This window comes from Phocoena sinus, chromosome 18 (assembly GCF_008692025.1).
Source record: "Phocoena sinus isolate mPhoSin1 chromosome 18, mPhoSin1.pri, whole genome shotgun sequence".
NCBI lineage: Eukaryota > Metazoa > Chordata > Mammalia > Artiodactyla > Phocoenidae > Phocoena > Phocoena sinus.
The window spans coordinates 44,895,305-44,915,170 of record NC_045780.1 but is presented as its reverse complement, the minus strand read 5'-3'; the positions used below and the strand labels follow the sequence as shown (position 1 = coordinate 44,915,170).

The window sequence follows — 19,866 nt, the reverse complement described above, 5'->3', positions numbered from 1 at the left end:
AGACAACGAATCATCCCAAATTGAGTACGTGAATTTTGAGAGCAAGATTTATGATTTTTTCCTCTTTACCGCTTTTTGTGAGGGTGTATGTGTATGCTTCTGTGTAAGATTTTGTTTGTATAGCTTTGCTTCCACCATTTGTCCTAAGGTTCTATCCGACCTTTTTTTTTTCTAAATAATTATGTTTTAACTTAATAACTTTTCTTATACTTTATTGTATTTTCATTCTTTTTTCCTTCCTTCCTCCTTCCTTCCTTCCTCGCTCCTCCCTCCCTACCTCCATTCTTTCCTTCTTTCCTTCTTTCCTTCTTTCTTTCTTTCTTCCTTCCTTCCTCCATCCTCCCTCCCTCCCTACCTCCATTCTTTCCTTCTTTCCTTCTTTTCTTCTTTCTTTCTTTCTTCCTTCCTTCCTCCCTGCCTTCTCTCCTATCTTTCTTTCTTTCTTTCTTTCTTTCTTTCTTTCTTTCTTTCTTTCTTTCTTCCTACTTCTGCTAAATCTTTCTCTCTACTTTTTCTCCCTTTTATTCTGAGTCATGTGAATGAAAGGCTCTTGGTGCTGTAGCTAGGAGTCAGTGCTGTGCCTCCGAGGTGGGAGAGCCAAATTCAGGACACTGGTCAACAACAGACCTCCCAGCTCCACGTAATATCAAATGGCGAAAATCTCCCAGAGATCTCCATCTCAACACTAGCACCCAGCTTCACTCAATGATCAGAAAGCTACAGTGCTGGACAACCTATGTCAAACAACTAGCAAAACAGGAACACAACCCCACCCATTAACACAGAGGCTACTTAAATCATACTAAGTCCACAGACACCCCAAAACACACCACCAGACGTGGAACTGCTCACTAGAGAGACAAGATCCAGCCTCATCCACCAGAAAACAGGCACTAGTCCCCTCCACCAGGAAGCCTACACAACTGACTGAAACAACCTTAGCCACTGGGGAAAGACATCAAAAACAATGGGAACTACGAACCTGCAGCCTGCAAAAAGGAGACCCCAAACACAGTAAGATAAGCAAAATGAGAAGACAGAAAAACACACGGCAGATGAAGGAGCAAGATAAAAATGCACCAGACCTAATAAATGAAGAGGAAATAGGCAGTCTACTTGAAAAAGAATTCTGAATTATGATAGTAAAGATGATCCAAAGTCTTGGAAATAGAATGGACAACATGAAAGAAACATTTAACAAGGACATAGAAGAACTAAAGATGAAACAAACAATGATGAACAACACAATAAATGAAATGAAAAAGACTCTAGATGGGATCAATAGCAGAATAACTGAGGCAGAAGAATGGATAAGTGACCTGGAAGATAAAATAGTGGAAATAACTACTGCAGAGCAGAATAAAGTAAAAAGAATGAAAAGAACTGAGGACAGTCTCAGAGACTTCTGGGATAACATAAACGCACCAACATTTGAATTATATGTGTTCCAGAAGAAGAAGAGAAAAAGAAAGGGACTGAGAAAATATTTGAAGAGATTATAGTTGAAACCTTCCCTAATATGGGAAAGGAAATAGTTATTCAAGTTCAGGAAGCACAGAGAGTCCCATACAGGATAAATCCAAGGAGAAATATGCCAAGACACATATTAATCAAACTGTCAAAAATTAAATACAAAGAAAACATATTAAAAGCAGCAAGGGGAAAATAACATGCAAGGGAATCCCCATAACGTTAACAGCTGATCTCTCAGCAGAAACTCTGGAAGCCAGAAAGGAGTGGCAGGACATACTGAAAGTGATGAAGGAGAAAAACCTGCAACCAAGATTACTCTACCCAGCAAGGATCTCATTCAGATTTGATGCAGAAATTAAAACCTTTACATACAAGCAAAAGCTGAGAGAGTTCAGCACCACCAAGCCAGCTTTACAACAAATGCTAAAGGAACTTCTCTAGACAAGAAACACAAGAGAAGGAAAACACCTATAATAAGAAACCCAAAACAATATAGAAAATGGGAATAGGAACATACATATCCATAATTACCTTAAAAGTAAATGGACTAAATGCTCCCACCAAAAGACACAGATTGGCTGAATGGATACAAAAACAAGACCGCTATATATGCTGTCTACAAGAGACCCACTTCAGACCTAGAGACACATATAGACTAAAAGTAAGGGGGTGGAAAAATATATTCCATGCAAATGGAAACCAAAAGAAACCTGGAGTAGCAGTACTCATATCAGACAAAATAGACTTTAAACTAAAGACTATTACAAGAGACAAAGTAGGACTACATAATGATCAAGGGATCGATCCAAAAAGAAGACATAACAATTGTAAATATTTATGTACCCAACATAGAAGCACCTCAATATATAAGGCAAATGCTAAAAGCCATAAAACAGGAAATTGACAGTAACACATTCATAGCAGGGGACTTTAACACCCCACTTTCACCAATGGACAGATCATCCAAAATGAAAATAAATAAGGAAACACAAGCTTTAAATGATACATTAAACAAGATGGACTTAATTGATATTTATAGGACACTCCAACCAAAAACAACAGAATACACATTTTCTCAAGTGCTCATGGAACATTCTCCAGGATAGATCATATCTTAGGTCACAAATCAAGCCTTGGTAAACTTAAGAAAATTGGAATTGTATCAAGTATCTTTTCCAACCACAATGCCATGAGACTAGATATCAATTACAGGAAAAGATCTGTAAAAAATACAAACACATGGAGGCTAAACAATACACTACTTATTAACGAAGTGATCACTGAAGAAATCAAAGCGGAAATAAAAAAAATACCTAGAAACAAATGAAATGCAGACACAAGGACCCAAAACCTCTGGTATGCAGCAAAAGCAGTTCTAAGAGGGAAGTTTATAGCAATACAAGCCCACCTTAAGAAGCAGGAAACATCTCGAATAAACAACCTAACTTTGCACCTAAAGCAATTAGAGAAAGAAGAACCAAAAAACCCCAAAATTAGCAGAAGGAAAGAAATCATAAAAATCAGATCAGAAATAAATGAAAAAGAAATGAAGGAAATGATAGCAAAGATAAATAAAAGTAAAAGCTAGTTCTTTGAAAAGATAAACAAAATAGATAAACCATTAGCCAGACTCATCAAGAAAAAAAGGGAGAAGACTCAAATCAATAGAAATAGAAATGAAAAAGGAGAAGTAACAGCTGACACTGCAGAAATACAAAAGATCATGGGAGATTACTACAAGCAACTCTATTCTAATAGAATGGACAAATTGGAAGAAATGGACAAATTCTTAGAAATGCACAACCTGCCAAGACTGAATCAGGAAGAAATAGATAATAGGAACAGACCAATCTCAAGCACTGAAATTGAAACTGTGATTAAAAATCTTCCAACAAAAAAAAAGCCCAGGACCAGATGGCTTCACAGGTGAGTTCTATCAAACATTTAGAGAAGAGCTAACACCTATCCTTCTCAAACTCTTCCAAAATATAGCAGAGGGAGGAACACTCCCAAATTCCTTCTACGAGGCCACCATCACCTTGATACCAAAACCAGAAAAGGATGTCACAAAGAAAGAAAACTACAGGTCAATATCACTGATGAACATAGATGCAAAAATCCTCAACAAAATACTAGCAAACAGAATCTAACAGCACATTAAAAGGATCATACACCATGATCAAGTGGGGTTTATTCCAGGAATGCAAGGATTCTTCAATATACGCAAATCTATCAATGTGATAAACCATATTAACAAATTGAAGGAGAAAAACCATATGATCATCACAATAGGTGCAGAAAAAGCTTTTGACAAATTTCAACACCCATTTATGATTAAAAGAACCCTGCAGAATGTAGGCATAGAGGGAACTTTCCTCAACATAATAAAGGCCATATATGACAAGCCCGCAGCCAACATCATCCTCAATGGTGAAAAACTGAAAGCATTTCCACTAAGATCAGGAACAAGACAAGGTTGCCCAGTCTCACCACTCATATTTAACATAGTTTTGGAAGTTTTAGCCACAGCAATCAGAGAAGAAAAGGAAATAAAAGGAATCCAAGTCAGAAAAGAAGAAGTAATGTTGTCACTGTTTGCAGATGACATGATACTATACATAGAGAATCCTAAAGATGCTACCAGAAAACTACTAAAGCTAATCAATGAATTTGGTAAAGTAGCAGGATACAAAATTAATGCACAGAAATCTCTGGCATTCCTATACACTAATGATGAAAAATCTGAAAGTGAAATCAAGAAAACACTCCCATTTACCATTGCAACAAAAAGAATAAAATATCTAAGAATAAACCTACCTAAGGAGACAAAAGACCTGTATGCAGAAAATTATGAGTCTGATGAAAGAAATTAAAGATGATACAAATAGATGGAGAGATATACCATGGTCTTGGATTGGAAGAATCAACACTGTGAAAATGACTCTACTAAGCAAAGCAATCTATAGATTCAATGCAATCCCTATCAAACTACCACTGGCATTGTTCACAGAACTAGAACAAAACATTTCACAATTTGTATGGAAACACAAAAGACCCCGAATAGCCAAATCAATCTTGAGAATGAAAGACGGAGCTGGAGGAATCAGGCTCCCTGACTTCAGACTATACTACAAAGCTACAGTAATCAAGACAGTATGGTACTGGCACAAAAACAGAAAGATAGATCAATGGAACAGGACAGAAAGCCCAGAGATAAACCCACACACATATGGTCACCTTATCTTTGATAAAGGTGGCAGGAATGTACAGTAGAGAAAGGACAGCCTGTTCAATAAGTGGTGCTGGGAAAACTGAACAGGTATATGTAAAAGTATGAGATTAGATCACTCCCTAACACCATACACAAAAATAAGCTCAAAATGGATTAAAGACCTAAATGGAAGGCCAGAAACTATCAAACTCTTAGAGGAAAACATAGGCAGAACACTCTATGACATAAATCACAGCAAGATCCTTTTTGACCCACCTCCTAGAGAAATGGAAATAAAACCAAAAATAAACAAATTGGACCTAATGAAACTTCAAAGCTTTTGCACAGCAAAGGAAACCATACACAAGACCAAAAGACAACCCTCAGAATGGGAGAAAATATTTGCAAATGAAGCAACTGACAAAGGATTAATCTCCAAAATTTACAAGCAGCTCATGCAGCTCAATAACAAAAAAACAAACAACCCAATCCAAAAAATGGGCAGAAGACCTAAATAGACATTTCTCCAAAGAAGATATACAGACTGCCAACAAACATATGAAAGAATGTTCAACATCATTAATCATTAGAGAAATGCAAATCAAAACTCCAATGAGATATCATCTCATAACAGTCAGAATGGTCATCATCAAAAACTCTAGAAACAATAAATGCTGGAGAGGGTGTGGAGAAAAGGGAACACTCTTGCATTGCTGGTGGGAATGTGAATTGGTTCAGCCACTATGGAGAAGAGTATGGAGGTTCCTTAAAAAACTAAAAATAGAACTACCATATGACCTAGCAATCCCACTACTGGGCATATATCCTGAGAAAACCAAAATTCAAAAAGAGTCATGTACCAAAATGTTCACTGCAGCTCTATTTACAATAGCCCAGAGGTGGAAACAACCTAAATGCCCATAATCAGATGAATGGATAAAGAATATGTGGCACATATATACAATGGAATATTACTCAGCCATAAAAAGAAACAAAATTGAGCTATTTGTAATGAGGTGGATAGACCTAGAGTCTGTCATACAGAGTGAGGTAAGTCAGAAAGAGAAAGACAAATACCGTATGCTAACACATATATATGGAATTTAAGAAAAAAAATGTCATGAAGAACCTAAGGGTAAGACAGGAATAAAGACACAGACCTACTGGAGAACGGACTTGAGGATATGGGGAGGGGGAAGGGTGAGCTGTGACAAAGCGAGAGAGGCATGGACATATATGCACTAACAAATGTAAGGTAGATAGCTAGTGGGAAGCAGCCGCATAGCACAGGGATATCAGCTTGGTGCTTTGTGATGGCCTGGAGGGTTGGGATAGGGAGGGTGGGAGGGAGGGAGAGCAAGAGGGAAGAGATATGGGAACATATGTATATGTTTAACTGATTCACTTTGTTTTAAAGCAGAAACTAACACACTATTGTAAAGCAATTATACTCCAATAAAGATGTTAAAAAAATAAAACTCAGAAAATCTACTAACAGTAAATAATGGTGAGGGTGTGGAGAAAAGGGTACCGTCCTACACTGTTGGTGGGAATGCAAATTGGTGTAACCACTATGGAAAACAGTATGGAGGTTCCTTAAAAAGCTAAAACTAGAACTACTATATAATCCAGCAATCCCATTCCAGAGCACATATCCAGAGAAAACCATTTTCCAAAAGGATACATGCACACCAATGTCCAGTGCAGCACTATTTACAATAGCCAAGACATGGAAGCAACCTAAGTGTCCATCAACAGAGGAATGGATAACGAAGATGTGGTACATATATACAATGAGCTACTACTCAGCCATTAAAAAAGAATGAAATAATGCCATTTGTAGCAACATGGATGGACCTAGAGGTTATTTATCATACTAAGTGAAGTCAGACAGAGAAAGGCAAAGGTCATATGATATCACTCATATGTGGAATCTAATCTTAAAAAATAAAGATACAAATGAACTTATTAACAAAACAGAAACAGACTTACAGATATTGAGAACAAGCTTATGGTTACTGAAGGGGAAACGTGGAGGAGGGGAGATAAATCAGGAGCTTGGGATGAATGCACACACAATACTATGTAGTATGTATAAGATAGATAACCAGCAAGGACCTACTGTATAGCACAGGGAACTCTACCCAATATTCTGTGATAACCTATATGAGAAAAGAATCTAAAAAATAATGAATATATGTATACATATAACTGAATCACTTTGCTGTACATCTGTAACTAACACACATTGTAAATCAACTGTGCTCCAATGAAATTAAATTTTTAAAATATTGTCCAGTTATGTAAGAAATTGCTTTGCCATCTCTGAATTTCAGAATGTTGGAAATAAGATTTTTACCTTAAATGGGAGATTGCATAAAATGTCTCCAAGATCTTTAAAAATTCAAGATTATTTTGGCATGTTCATTTTTTTTTTCTCAGAAAGAGTGCTACCTATAGAACTAATTTTTGTAATTTTGTAACCAGGTATAGGTGCAACTGAAATCACCTGTCTATGCTGAAAGCTCATTCCGGAAAATAACAGTTTCCAGAATAAATGGAACTAAATATTCTGGTTGACTGGAAGAGCTGGTGGCCATTCAATGAGTGAAACTTAATCAGTTAAGGTTATTAAACTCAATATCTGATTCTAAGTAAAATGAGAAGTACATTAAGAAAACTCTTTTGTTAGGAATATTGAGCTTTTCAAATTTTCTTAAAACATTTTTTTGTTTGTTTGCTTTTGACTGTGAGAGAATTTTCAGAAACAATGGCAAAGCCAGTCACTCACTTTGATAGTTTGCATAGTATTATCATTAGGGAAAGATCAAGACTAATTACTAAAATTTATTGGAATAAGGTTTAAATCCTGAATAGTTTTATTCATCATAAGTTATGTACATATTTATTCTTTACAATGCTTCATAAATAATTTAACATTTAAACAACTTGCTTTGGGAATTCTTTGGGAATTCAGCTTGACATTTCATTCAAAAGCAATCTTGGCCAATGTTTCTAATTACATTTTTCAAAATTCTTGCTTGTTCTGTTTTCCACTTCTAAAATTATTTCTGAAATTTAATTGACATCTTAATGAATACATTTTTATACCCTTTGAACATAAGCCAATTATAGAAACTTTCCTTAAAATATTGAGGCACAAAAAATGATTATAATTTTTTAAAATTTGAGGGAATAATAGTAACTTTCTCATAGAATAATACTATTTAGAATTACTCATGTGATTTTCTGTTTAAGAGAGGAAAACTGCAAATTATCGCTAAAATGTTGCTTTTTGAAAATAAAAAAAATGGAAAATTAATTGAAAGATAATGCTACAGAGATACATGATCAAATATATTAAAATCTTTAAAAATGATTATCTACTTCACAGGAAATATATAAGATTAGAGCTAAGAGTCCTAATAGTTGCAATTTATGATTACAACTCTGGTTTCCACATTAGTTTGAGCTGAAAACCATTTGAAATTAGTATTCATCAGTTGATGGTTCATATTTGTCTTTTATACCTGATGGGAATATAGTACAAAAAAAATTATTTCTTGTAAGAGATATATCACAGAAACTCGTTATTAGTAGCCAAGTAAACAGTAGTTAAGCTAGAAAATTCTGTTTAGATATTTTCTCATAGCCTAATTCAAATTTCCTAACTAAATAACAACAGGTCGTTTTAATACTTACAATTGCCAATTCCATTCCTTGTACACCCATACATACACATGTGCAGACACACACACACATTTTAAGACCATTTGAGTGTTTCTACTGATGAAGCTAATATTTTAGGTAGCCTGAGGATCTGAAACCTTTTCTTCTGACCTAACACATATAGAAACTGGTTGATTTTTTTTGGTTCCATAACAAACTGTCCAGGAAGAGACATTGGTAGTTACATTGTAATAACTGCTTTGTTTTGTAGAGCACCTTACACTTTTCAAAGCCTTATCATGTTATCAAAAAATAGTACATCCATGAACTCATGGACTTGGGTAACAATTTGTTTACAGGATTCTTTCCTTTTCATTCTTTCATTTCATTCTTTCTGCATCTTTAAGTCACATTCATTCTTTTTTATTTGTCTCATGTATGAATGTGAGCAATGAATATTTACTAGCTAACAAGTTTGGGGAGGCAAAAATAAATAAGAAAATATGTGTTCACTTGAGAAACTTGTAATCTTGTATAGGGTACAGTTAAATAAATAAGTGAAATAAGAGAAAGCAAAAAATTTACATTGGAAGCCCAGAGCCTGGACTCTTCATTTGTCATTGAAAGCCCAGGAAGGGCTTCACAGAACTTATATTTAGGGTGCATATTAAAAAATGGGTAGTTGTCCAGGCAGATGAAGATGGATTAGAACAGTGATTCACAACAAGCTGAAAATCCAACATTTCAAAAGATATTTGGCATTGTCTGGGGACATTATTGATTGCCAAGAGTGAATAGTTGTGTGTGCTACTCTCATCTACTGGGTAGAGGCCAGGGATGCTGCTAAACATCCTACCACCCTAAAAGCAGATCCACCTATCTCCCCCCCAATAAAAACAATTACCTGTTACAAAATGTCAATAGTGTCAAGGTTGAGAGTCTATAGGTTAGAGGCATTATAAGCAAAAGGAATAAATACATGGAGGAAAATATTCTACTGACTTATGAAAATATAAACTGCTAGATGGGTATAGATGGATTGGGCACAGAAAGAGCAAGAGTGCCCACTGAATTATAGAGAGGAAAAAAGAGCCTGTGTTTTAGGGCAGCATAGATTTTAATAGACACATCTTTGTTTCTGTACAGTACAGCACTTTTTGTAAAGTAGTAGAATGTTAAAATAAGAATGGGTCTTTAAGTCCTCTAAAGAAACAAAAATTAACAGATATATAGGTAGTTCAGTAAAACGATACCATGATCTTAAAATATAAAGAAACTAAATGAGGAGTATCACTAATAATATGTAGTCTATTATTTTTGGTCAAAAGTCAATAGAGGGGTGTGTGTGTGTGTTTGTGTGCACTTATTCAAATTTTATTTTATTTTATCAGAAATAGATCATGGGCTCCCACATCACATGATAACATCTACTCCTGCTTCACAATATGCAATCTTAGAAGAAGCTGATCTGATGAACTGCTTATTAGGCCCCAGATAAAGAGGTGGAAGGAAAAGCACTTCTCTTTTAGCCCATAAAATTAAAAAAAAAGTGATTCTATATGTGGCACATATACTTAAAACACTACTAGTTACCTTCAATGGTGCTATATTTTAAGTTAGTGTCTTACACAGTGCCTGGTAAATACTTACTGAATGACTGTTTGTATAAATAAATAAATGATCAGTAAAAAAAAGAGAAAGGAGAGGAAAGGAAATTTGAGGAAAAGAGGAAGAAAAGAAGGAAGGAAGGAAGGAAGGGAGGGAGGGAGGAAGGAAATGGAGAAGTTATATCTGTTAAAAGCTCAGAATTAAGCTCTATGAGGGCAAGCTTTTCACTCCTTTGAGCACTGCTGAATTCCCAGTAACTAGAAGTATGTCTGATACATGTTAGTGTTCAATAACTATTCATTAATTGAATGAATAACCCAGCCTCACCCAGCTTCCCATACTTTAGTGAGCATACAAAAAATTTGCCAGGGGTAGGAAGGGGCAACAAAATAATCAGTAATTACATCACTGATGACTACCTATTTGGGTAACAAATGTATCAACTATACAATAAGTTACATTATGTAGAAGTGATTCAAAAAGAATATGAAGATAACAATTTAGTCATGCTTGGATCTTTGGGAATAAATTACCTCAGCTAAACTATGACTGTGATTTTCAGGATCATGAGTGTGTGTGTGTGTGTGTGTGTGTGTGTGTGTGTGTGTGTGTGTGTGTGTGTGTGTGTGTTGGGGGAAGGGAGGGGAAGAGAGAGAGAGAGATAGACATAAAGACATTCTCTGATAAGAGAAATAGAGAAAAAAGAAGATATAAAAGCAATAGGAAATATCTTCTTTCTTTCTGCTAAGTACACTCTATAGGCATATTATTGTGTATTGTATTAGGGACTTGCAAAATATATACATTGGGTATACATATTGAAGAGATCTTATCACAGCAATGCTATCATACTTTAACTTACTCTTTATTTAATTCCTCAGTCTTGTCTTAAAGAAAATCTTTCTAAGAAATTTTTCCTCTTATAATACTATTTGTAAACTTATCCTACTTTTTTATTGAAAAGTATGGTACACTTTGATATTTTATATAGCAAATTAAATATTTGATTTTTGTGTATTAATTTTGGCTTTTTATCAAAAAAAAGTGTGTATTTTTGGCTTGTTACCAAAACAACAACAACAACAAAAAAAGCAAAGAGCTATGTTCCAGGAGCCAGAACAATTTTTTTCTGGCATAAAGATACAAACAACAATCTACTTTGCAGATCAGGTATTTAACAATTCTTATAGAGTGTCCATTTAGAGATTCTAATTCTTAAAGTTTAAGGTGAAACTCTTGGCAGTGTGTCCCCTGAAAGGAGTATTAAAGAGAAGGTCAGAAGTGTGTCAGCACAGAACCTTAACATGACTCTGTGACCTTTCTTTCTTTCTCCCTCAATGTCTTCATCTGCTGAATGGGTATAAAAATCTGTCTCTATTAACACAAAGACTGACTGGATTACTGGATTCAAAAATAACTTTTAAAAATAGATGTTGGGCTTCCCTGGTGGCGCAGTGGTTGAGAGTCTGCCTACCAATGCAGGGGACACGGGTTCAAGCCCTGGTCTGGGAAGATCCCACGTGCCACGGAGCAGCTGGGCCCGTGAGCTACAAATACTGAGCTCTGCGCGTCTGGAGCCTGTGCTCCGCAGCAAGAGAGGCCGCGACAGTGAGAGGCCCGCGCACCGCGATGAAGAGTGGCCCCTGCTTGCCACAACTAGAGAAAGCCCTCGCACAGAAACGAAGACCCAACACAGCCAAAAATAAATAAATGAATAAATAAATTTATAAAAAAAAAAAATAGATGTTTATATTTTGAATGCTTTATAGTTAAGTTTATGAGCATACAGTTATACTGTATATTAAACCCATTTTCTGTGTTAGAGTTAATTTTCACTTTTCTGGGAGACAGCAGTTAATTTACCTGAAAATGCTATATACAATTTTGTGATTTTTGGATTGTTTAGCACTTTAAATGATTTTATAATTGGGAAGTTTTTTGCCTTTGGCTATAACTGCCCTTTCAGGTAGAATCTTTAGTATTGTTAAAGGAAGAATTCTGAAAGTTAGAAACTCATTTAGCAAAAAAAGAATATAAACTCTTAATATATTTTTTCAAAGCTCTTAAAATCTGAGAGGTCACTCCTGGTAGCATTTAGTATTTTTCTCATAGTTTGATATATCTGAATTATTCCAAGAGTAAATTATTAACATGAGACCTAATGTGAAATTCCATAGTATTTAAAATTACTGGTCTGGGATGATAGTTTTACCTTGGTGTTCCTTTTTTTCCAGCATGGAATTTGCTAATGGAGAAATAACAATTTGTTTACTATTTCCTTTTGTTTTAGTTGTCACTACAATATCTATTGTGAATAAGTGTTTAGGAGTAATTTTGCCTTTTAAGTATCAAAAACATTAACAAATGTTGTTTGATTCACTTACAAATTATATGAGAAGAGACATGAAATTTTCCTAACCTTTTCTGTAGCTCAATAAATCACATACAGACAAGAAAGTTAAGCACTACTTCAGTGGAAAATCAGCGGACAGATGTAGCACATATTCCCCTCAAAATAATTCAGAACCTGTTTCAATTTATCAAATGCCTACTTTATCTGTCAAAACAATGTCCTTTCTCAAATAAAGGGCATTGTTTCTGTTGCAAGAAAAAGGTTCTGATGTATTGTTATCTGCAAATGGATGGCGGAATAATGGAACAACAGGCAGTGTTTCAAACTAAGAGATCAAAGGCCAGAATGCATTACAAATCTTGTTAAAATAAATGAGGGTAAGAGCATAATTCCAATAAAGATATTTATAGTCTTAAACAATCTCTCTCTCTTTTTAAAAGAGATCTTTAAAAATGAACCTAAATCCCCTCATAAACACAAAAAGATTTTTGCTCCTTCTCTCAAAGAAGTTCAGCATTCAAAGAAATATAGATTTGTAGAATTTTCATGCAAGCTGGATATGAGGACCTTTCTAATGTGCTGACATTGTAGAATTTTACTGACACTGCTAATCTTTCTATTTGTTGCCTTTATCCTCACACATAGTATTTGAGGAGGAAAACACTTGTTCATAAAATATCCAAATCTAAAACACATTTTATTATGAAAATGCTTAACTAAATAAATATTTATTTGGCAAAATTAAGCGAGAAAGACAATCTCTCTTATAGTAAGCAATGTTTCTTCTAAAATAATCTCATTACTTGAATATCTAACATCTAATGTAAATCTTTTAACTCCAATTTAAAATGTAATATTTCCTTCTTTAAGAGTATCAAGACAATTCTAATATAATTATGACAATACTGAGCATTAAAGTTGTACTGTACATGTACACAGTCAGCTGTTATTTCCTAGCCATTGTCATGTGCAAACGTTTGCTTTAACCTAAACATGTCAGATATTTATAATGATTCCTGCAGCCTAGTTGATCTGGAGCTGAAATCTGACAATGCAGCCTGATGGATCTGTCTTCTGTTTGTAGGTTGCTCTCCTTTACATTATTCTATCTCTTTGTTTTGTTTAGTTTTGCTTTTAAATGCAACCATGACCTTTGTCAGATGCCAGAGTATCTTTTTAAAACAAATCTGTAACTATCTTATCTTGAAAAGAGGTTCTATATTCAGTAATAAACTTTGGAATTGATGATTATAAAATACATTAATTCATAATCATCAAAAGATAAAATAGGCATTTGTGACCATATATCCACACAATTCTATCATTGAATAGTTTTTAAAAACTACTGGAGAGTTATTAAAGTCTATTGAAAAAACTACTGGAGAGTTATTAAAGTCTCAGTTATCTGAGAACTATCCCTGGAAATGAAAAGCCTTTTGTTTTACATAATGTAATATGGATTGTGATGTTTACTACCTGACACTAAGATTTGAAGATACTGTGATTAAACATAGTTTTGTCATCTAAAACTTAGTTTTCTCACTTATACCGATAAGTATTGGAATTAAATAATAAATATGTAAAACAAATGTGAATTAAGCAGGCAGGAAAAGACCGGCATTATGTAAACGTTATTACTTTTCTTACAAAAATGCTTCTGTACCCACCAAATAGAGGATCCCATGAACTCAATTTCTGCTCACATTTTTATATAGTCTATAAAAGGATAATATTAATTGGAGTCCCTTTGGAATATTCAATTCAAAATTACTAGTTAGCCTGTAGAATCTGTTCCAAAGTGTTTCAATAGACAATATAATCACCAGTCTATGGGGGTCCAAATATCCTTTAATTTCCTGTTATATGTCATTGACTATGCTGGACATTAGAGGCAGAAGGAATGCTAAGACATTATCCTGTGTTCAGGGAGGTCACAAGCTTATATTATAAAAACAGCTTAAACACTTCAATTATTTTGTTCACATTTTCTCTACCGTCTCATACCCTCTAAATCATAGACTTAAGTAATAATAATTGAAATTAAAAACCAGGCTTCAAATATGTTTAAATATAACTTGTTCAAAAAGTATTTATTGTTCATTGTATTACTTTATTCTGAAAATACATAAATATGCTATATATCCATAAGCCCATTTATAGATCTATATATTGCAGGAGTATGTATCTGTGGATGTATACAGATATACACAAACCTATAGTCATCTGTTTATCCATCAGCCTATTCCATTTATCTATCCATCCAAATCAGAAATTAAGACTATTAAAGCCTGAGTCAAACACGTTTGAATTCAATTTCTGTCTTACTAGCTATAAGGCTGAAGAAGTCAGTAAACTTCTCTATTCACTTTTGCTCAGGACACTCTTCTGTGACATGAGGCACTGAGTGGTTAGAGCAACAGGCCCTGCTTTCTGCTTCAGTAAGCCAAATTTGGGTGCAGAGAGATTGTTCATAGGAACATTATAAAATGTACTAATTTATTGCAATATGTGAAATTTGTCATCTTGGAGATCTGTGTACACAGATCATCACATGATGTTTTCAATCTCTTTTGTTTCCTATTGTACTGTGAATGTTAGAAAACTTTACACTTATGAGGGTGATTTTGACCAAGGATATCCAAGATTATGCCTCTAGTTAACAGAATATGTTTGAAAGAAACACTGGGTTTTCTTATTCATTATCATAAACACTGAAGATCCAGGTCTTTTTTAATGCTTTACACAGCATCTATCTATATTTAATACATGTTATTTAAAGAAGAAATACATGTGAGAGGAGAGAGCAGTTAATAAGACAGGACGTGCGTGAGTCTTGATCATGGTGAAGTTTCTGTCTTGAAGGACCTCCCATAGAGCATGCTGACTTCTGTCTTAAAACTCTCCCAGACACTAGGGTTGCCTAACAGCAGTACCAATATCTCTAAGTACCTGAGTATGGGGTATGGGGTAGAGCAAGGAAGGAGTCTCCAGTCTCCAAATACTTCTCCTTACAGTTTACCTTGATTCTATCCAAGGACTAGGAATAAGTTAGATACAAATATAAGTTAGAGCAAATATGTTACTGCTTCAAATGATATAGTAATCCATTATAAACATTAACATTTAGAAACACATAGGAAAATTAATCATATTTTAAAAATAAGTTCAAAATAAAATAAATTCCAGTAGAATTCTCTACCAATTCAAGGTTAGAAAAAAATTAGAGAAAAAATTAAATCCCCCCTACAGAAGACTAGCACTGGAGGAGACCTTAAATAAAGTGCAACATAATGACACTGAAGAGAAAGATGAGGAGAAAAGATCATTCAGGGGACAACGTTTGTCTAGGGAAATGCTTATGCATAATACGTGTCTACAAACCAAAGAGACAATATTTGGGTTGAATCTGAACCTACGTAGTTTAAATAAACGGTAGTTTCCTTGGTTGATTGGATCATTTGGTTAATACAGAGAACCCAAAGGAGGGAGAAAAATTAATCATAAAAGTTTGAAGTATTTTGCAGTGCAAATTATTCATTGTTTCTTCAAATTTCTCATTTTTAATAATAGTTACTGTAGCAGTTTAAAATATTATTTTATTTAAAAGAAGACATTTATTTACAAAAAAATGAGTTATTAAAAACAATTAGTGTGGGATGTTGTTTAAACTGATACATTTTGTGTTATGAACCGAAAATGTATAATAGTATAAAGACTATTAAAGATATTGCTTATTTTTCCCAGTACTATACATCTTTTAAAAAGCCATCATCTTTTTGATCTCTTTATCACTTATCTTTGTTTTTAAATTTCTGCAAAAAATTGAAATATTTTCAAATTTTAAAAGTCATAACCTTGAGAAATATTTCCTAATAAACTGTAGAATAATATTATCTTATTAACTATAAGGGAATTTGATAGTAAACATATTTAATATGCAAGCTTCTGATTAATATAAAGAAAACATTAACAGACTATAGCAACAGTGATAATACAATGATTTGAAATGAAAAAAGTGCCTCTATGAATATTAAGTCAATAACTTTCTTCTGAAATATAAAATGTTCATGGCACTGAAAATTAATGATTGCTTGCATGTAAATTACCATATTTTAAAAGAGATATCTTCAAGAACCATTTTAATCTTTGCTATATTTTCCATATAGTACTTCTAAATTCATATTTCAGTGTTGATATTTCAAATAAAGAAAATGGACTATTGTAATCCTTTGTATGGTGTTTTCATTCAATTAGCTCTATCTTTCTTTTTCTAAGCAAACAAGATGGCAATTTACTCAAAGTCAACCCGTAATAACATATATCAGCCAGAGTCAAACACACACTGTACTGCTCATGGTACACCTTTTAAAATCAAACAATTTTAAATAAAAGCAAACATGAACATAAATAGCATTTCCCTTTGGGATTTGACTGTTGACAGAAAAATGATAAAAACATAAAAATGGTTTGAATTTGTAAGGAAGTTAAATAATTCAGGAAGTGTTTTATTAACTGATAGTAGAGAGAACAGGATTTTGGTCTGTATATTATGCAGTAATGAAAGAATAAAATATATGATATGTGGCTTTTTTTTTTAAACTATTCCTAACCGTATTAAAATTTCACAAGGTAGTTGAAAACCACATTCTTATCAAGCACTCACAAAAATATAATTATGTTTAAATATTTTTTTTTCTTAGATGTCAGTTGCAACATTTTCAAAGGTGAAAGAAAAAGCCTTGTGGTTTACATTTTCAACATATTATAACAGAAATTCAAAAGAAGCAGAATCTGAAACCACAAATAGATACTTTTATCCCTTTTAATATTTTATCTTTGCAATCTTGGACTGTTAGCTGCATAAAAATATTACTCACATAATGAAAATAAAAGGTTATCATCTTTAAAATATTATTGCCAAAGCATTTGTTTTCCCTTAATTTAGAAAAAATATAACAAAATATAAAGGAAGATGTCATTTGCAAATGGAAAGTTTATAAAGGTTCATAATTGTATATTCATACTAAATTCATTAATTTAACAACAGCATTTCTTAATATTTAATGATTATTTGATATAATCATGTACCAAATCATGTAGACTTAGCAAATGAATTAAAAATTAAAAGTTATATTGGTTTCCCACCTACTTTCAAATAATTGAAATTACATATTTGTGTAGAAGTGTGGAATTATGTATTCCTGAGCTTGGATTCTAGATCTTCTATTGACTAGTTATGTGACATTTGGCATTTTGCTTATTCTTTATTCCAAGTTTCTTTATTAAAAAAGAACAGACATAATACAATAGCTATGGTGAGATTGAGATAGTGAAATGGATTTAGGAGATTTAGCATAAGAGAAGCTTGATTAGCTGGTCAGCCTTTATTACTCATTTTAGTTTTTCCTGCATACTGCACAGTTCCTATTCATGATGGCACCAAATGCCCAGTCTCTGAAAAAACTAAGTAAAACCAAAAAAAAAGTTAACTTTACAACAATTTAAGTAAAGTGTATATCTTTTCTTCAGTGACCTAGGTGTTTTCATTGAAAATATGATCTGAATTGTTCATATATTAATAGAACTTTATTTTTTTGCGGTACGCGGGCCTGTCACTGTTGTGGCCTCTCCCGTTGCAGAGCACAGGCTCCGGACGCGCAGACTCAGCGGCCATGGTTCACGAGCCCAGCCGCTCCGCGGCATGTGGGATCTTCCCGGACCGGGGCACGAACCCGTGTTCTCTGCATCGGCAGGCGGACTCTCAACCACTGCACCAGCAGGGAAGCCCTATAGAACTTTACTTTTGAACTTGTGAAACATTTGGAATAAAAAGTAGTAAAGCGACTCCATTCTGAAGGAGAAGCTGCGAGGCCTCTTCACGCAGCTCCCTATGAGCAAGTGAAACTGGAGTAACTACAAAGGAATAAAAGGACATCAGATAGTCCAGGAGTCTACGTGACCTGGTGGGACCCCTCGCCCAGGATCTCCCTTGCCTTGCTTATGCCTGACATGTGGGATCTAGTCCCCTGACCAGAGATCTAAGCCAGGCCCCCTGCACTGGGAGTGTGGAGTCTTAACCACTGGACCACCAGGGAAGTCCCGAAATTGCTACTCTTAAGAAACATACAGTCTACTGAAGGAGTCAGAGTGAGAAAATACACAAAGACATAAATAAATTAAACATGCAATAACTGGTATGAAGGGAAACAGAGGGCTGAATTAGACCTACCTTCCATAACATTCTTCAAAAAGCATCTTTGAGGAGCCCAGCCTCGCCGCCCCACCCCACCACGTCCCGGCACTCAGCCGCCGTGCCAGAGGCGAGCGCTGTGCTCAGGGAGCTGCAATCCCGAGGACACGGCCTATCTGACACCTCCGGCCCAGGGAAATTGGCAGAATCCATGGCACGAGCAGCCGTAGCTGCCTTGGCTCCTCACTCGGGTCCTTCCCATAGCCTCGCTGACAGCCTGACCCAGCCATGGGGACACCTCTTTCGTCCTCCCTCCAAGGCTCGCAGGTCATAAGGACAGCAGCGGCGACCGAAGCCTGGACTGCAGGCAGCAGCAAGATACTGTCAAAATGGCAGAAGAGTAAGATGTGGAGATGACCTTCCTCCTCACAAACATATCAGAAATACATCTACATGTGGGACAACTCCTGCAGAACCCCTACTGAATGCTGGCGGAAGAGCTCAGACTTCCCAAAAGATATATATATATTTCTTTTTCTCTTTTTGTGAGTGTGTAGGTGTATGCTTCTTTGTGGGATTTTGTCTGTAGAGCTTTCCTTTTTTTTTTGTTTTGTTTTTTTTTGCGGTACACCGGCCTCTACTGCTGTGGCCTCTCCCGCTGCAGAGCACAGGCTCCGGATGCACAGGCTCAGCAGCCATGGCTCATGGGCCCAGCCACTCCGCGGCATGTGGGATTTCCTGGACCAGGGCATGAACCCGTGTCCCCTGCATTGGCAGGCGGACTCAACCACTGTGCCACCAGGGAAGCCCTTTTTTTTTTTTTTTAACATCTTTATTGGAGTATAATTGCTTTACAATGGTGTGTTAGTTTCTGCTTTATAACAAAGTGAATCAGTTATACATATACATATGTCCCCATATCTCTTCCCTCTTGCATCTCCCTCCCTCCCACCCTCCCTATCCCACCCCTCTAGGTGTCACAAAGCACCGAGCTGATCTCCCTGTACTATGCGGTGGCTTCCCACTAGCTATCTATTTTATGTTTGGTCATGTATATATGTCCATGCCACTCTCTCACTTTGTCCCAGCTTACCTTTCCGCCTCCCTGTATGCTCAAGTCCATTCTCTAGTAGGTCTGCATCTTTATTCCCATCTTGACCCTAGGTCCTTCATGACCTTTATTTGTTTTCTTTTTTTTAGATTCCATATATATGTGTTAGCATATGGTATTTGTTTTTCTCTTTCTGACTTACTTCACTCTGCATGACAGACTCCACGTCCATCCACCTCACTACAAATAACTCAATTTCATTTCTTTTTATGGCTGAGTAATATTCCACTGTATATATGTGCCACAACTTC

General features: G+C 35.2%; 1 long non-coding RNA gene across 1 annotated transcript in view; it reads right to left on the bottom strand.

The window, feature by feature from the left end:
- Positions 1 to 648: 648 nt before the first annotated feature.
- LOC116743240 overlaps positions 649 to 19,866 on the bottom strand; it is a 27,522-nt gene continuing 8,304 nt past the window's right edge. The window contains exons 2-3 of the long non-coding RNA XR_004346708.1: positions 4,957 to 4,960; positions 649 to 717 (exon numbers count right to left, since the gene is read on the bottom strand). This is a non-coding gene — a long non-coding RNA (uncharacterized LOC116743240). The remainder of the gene's footprint in view (positions 718 to 4,956; positions 4,961 to 19,866) is intronic.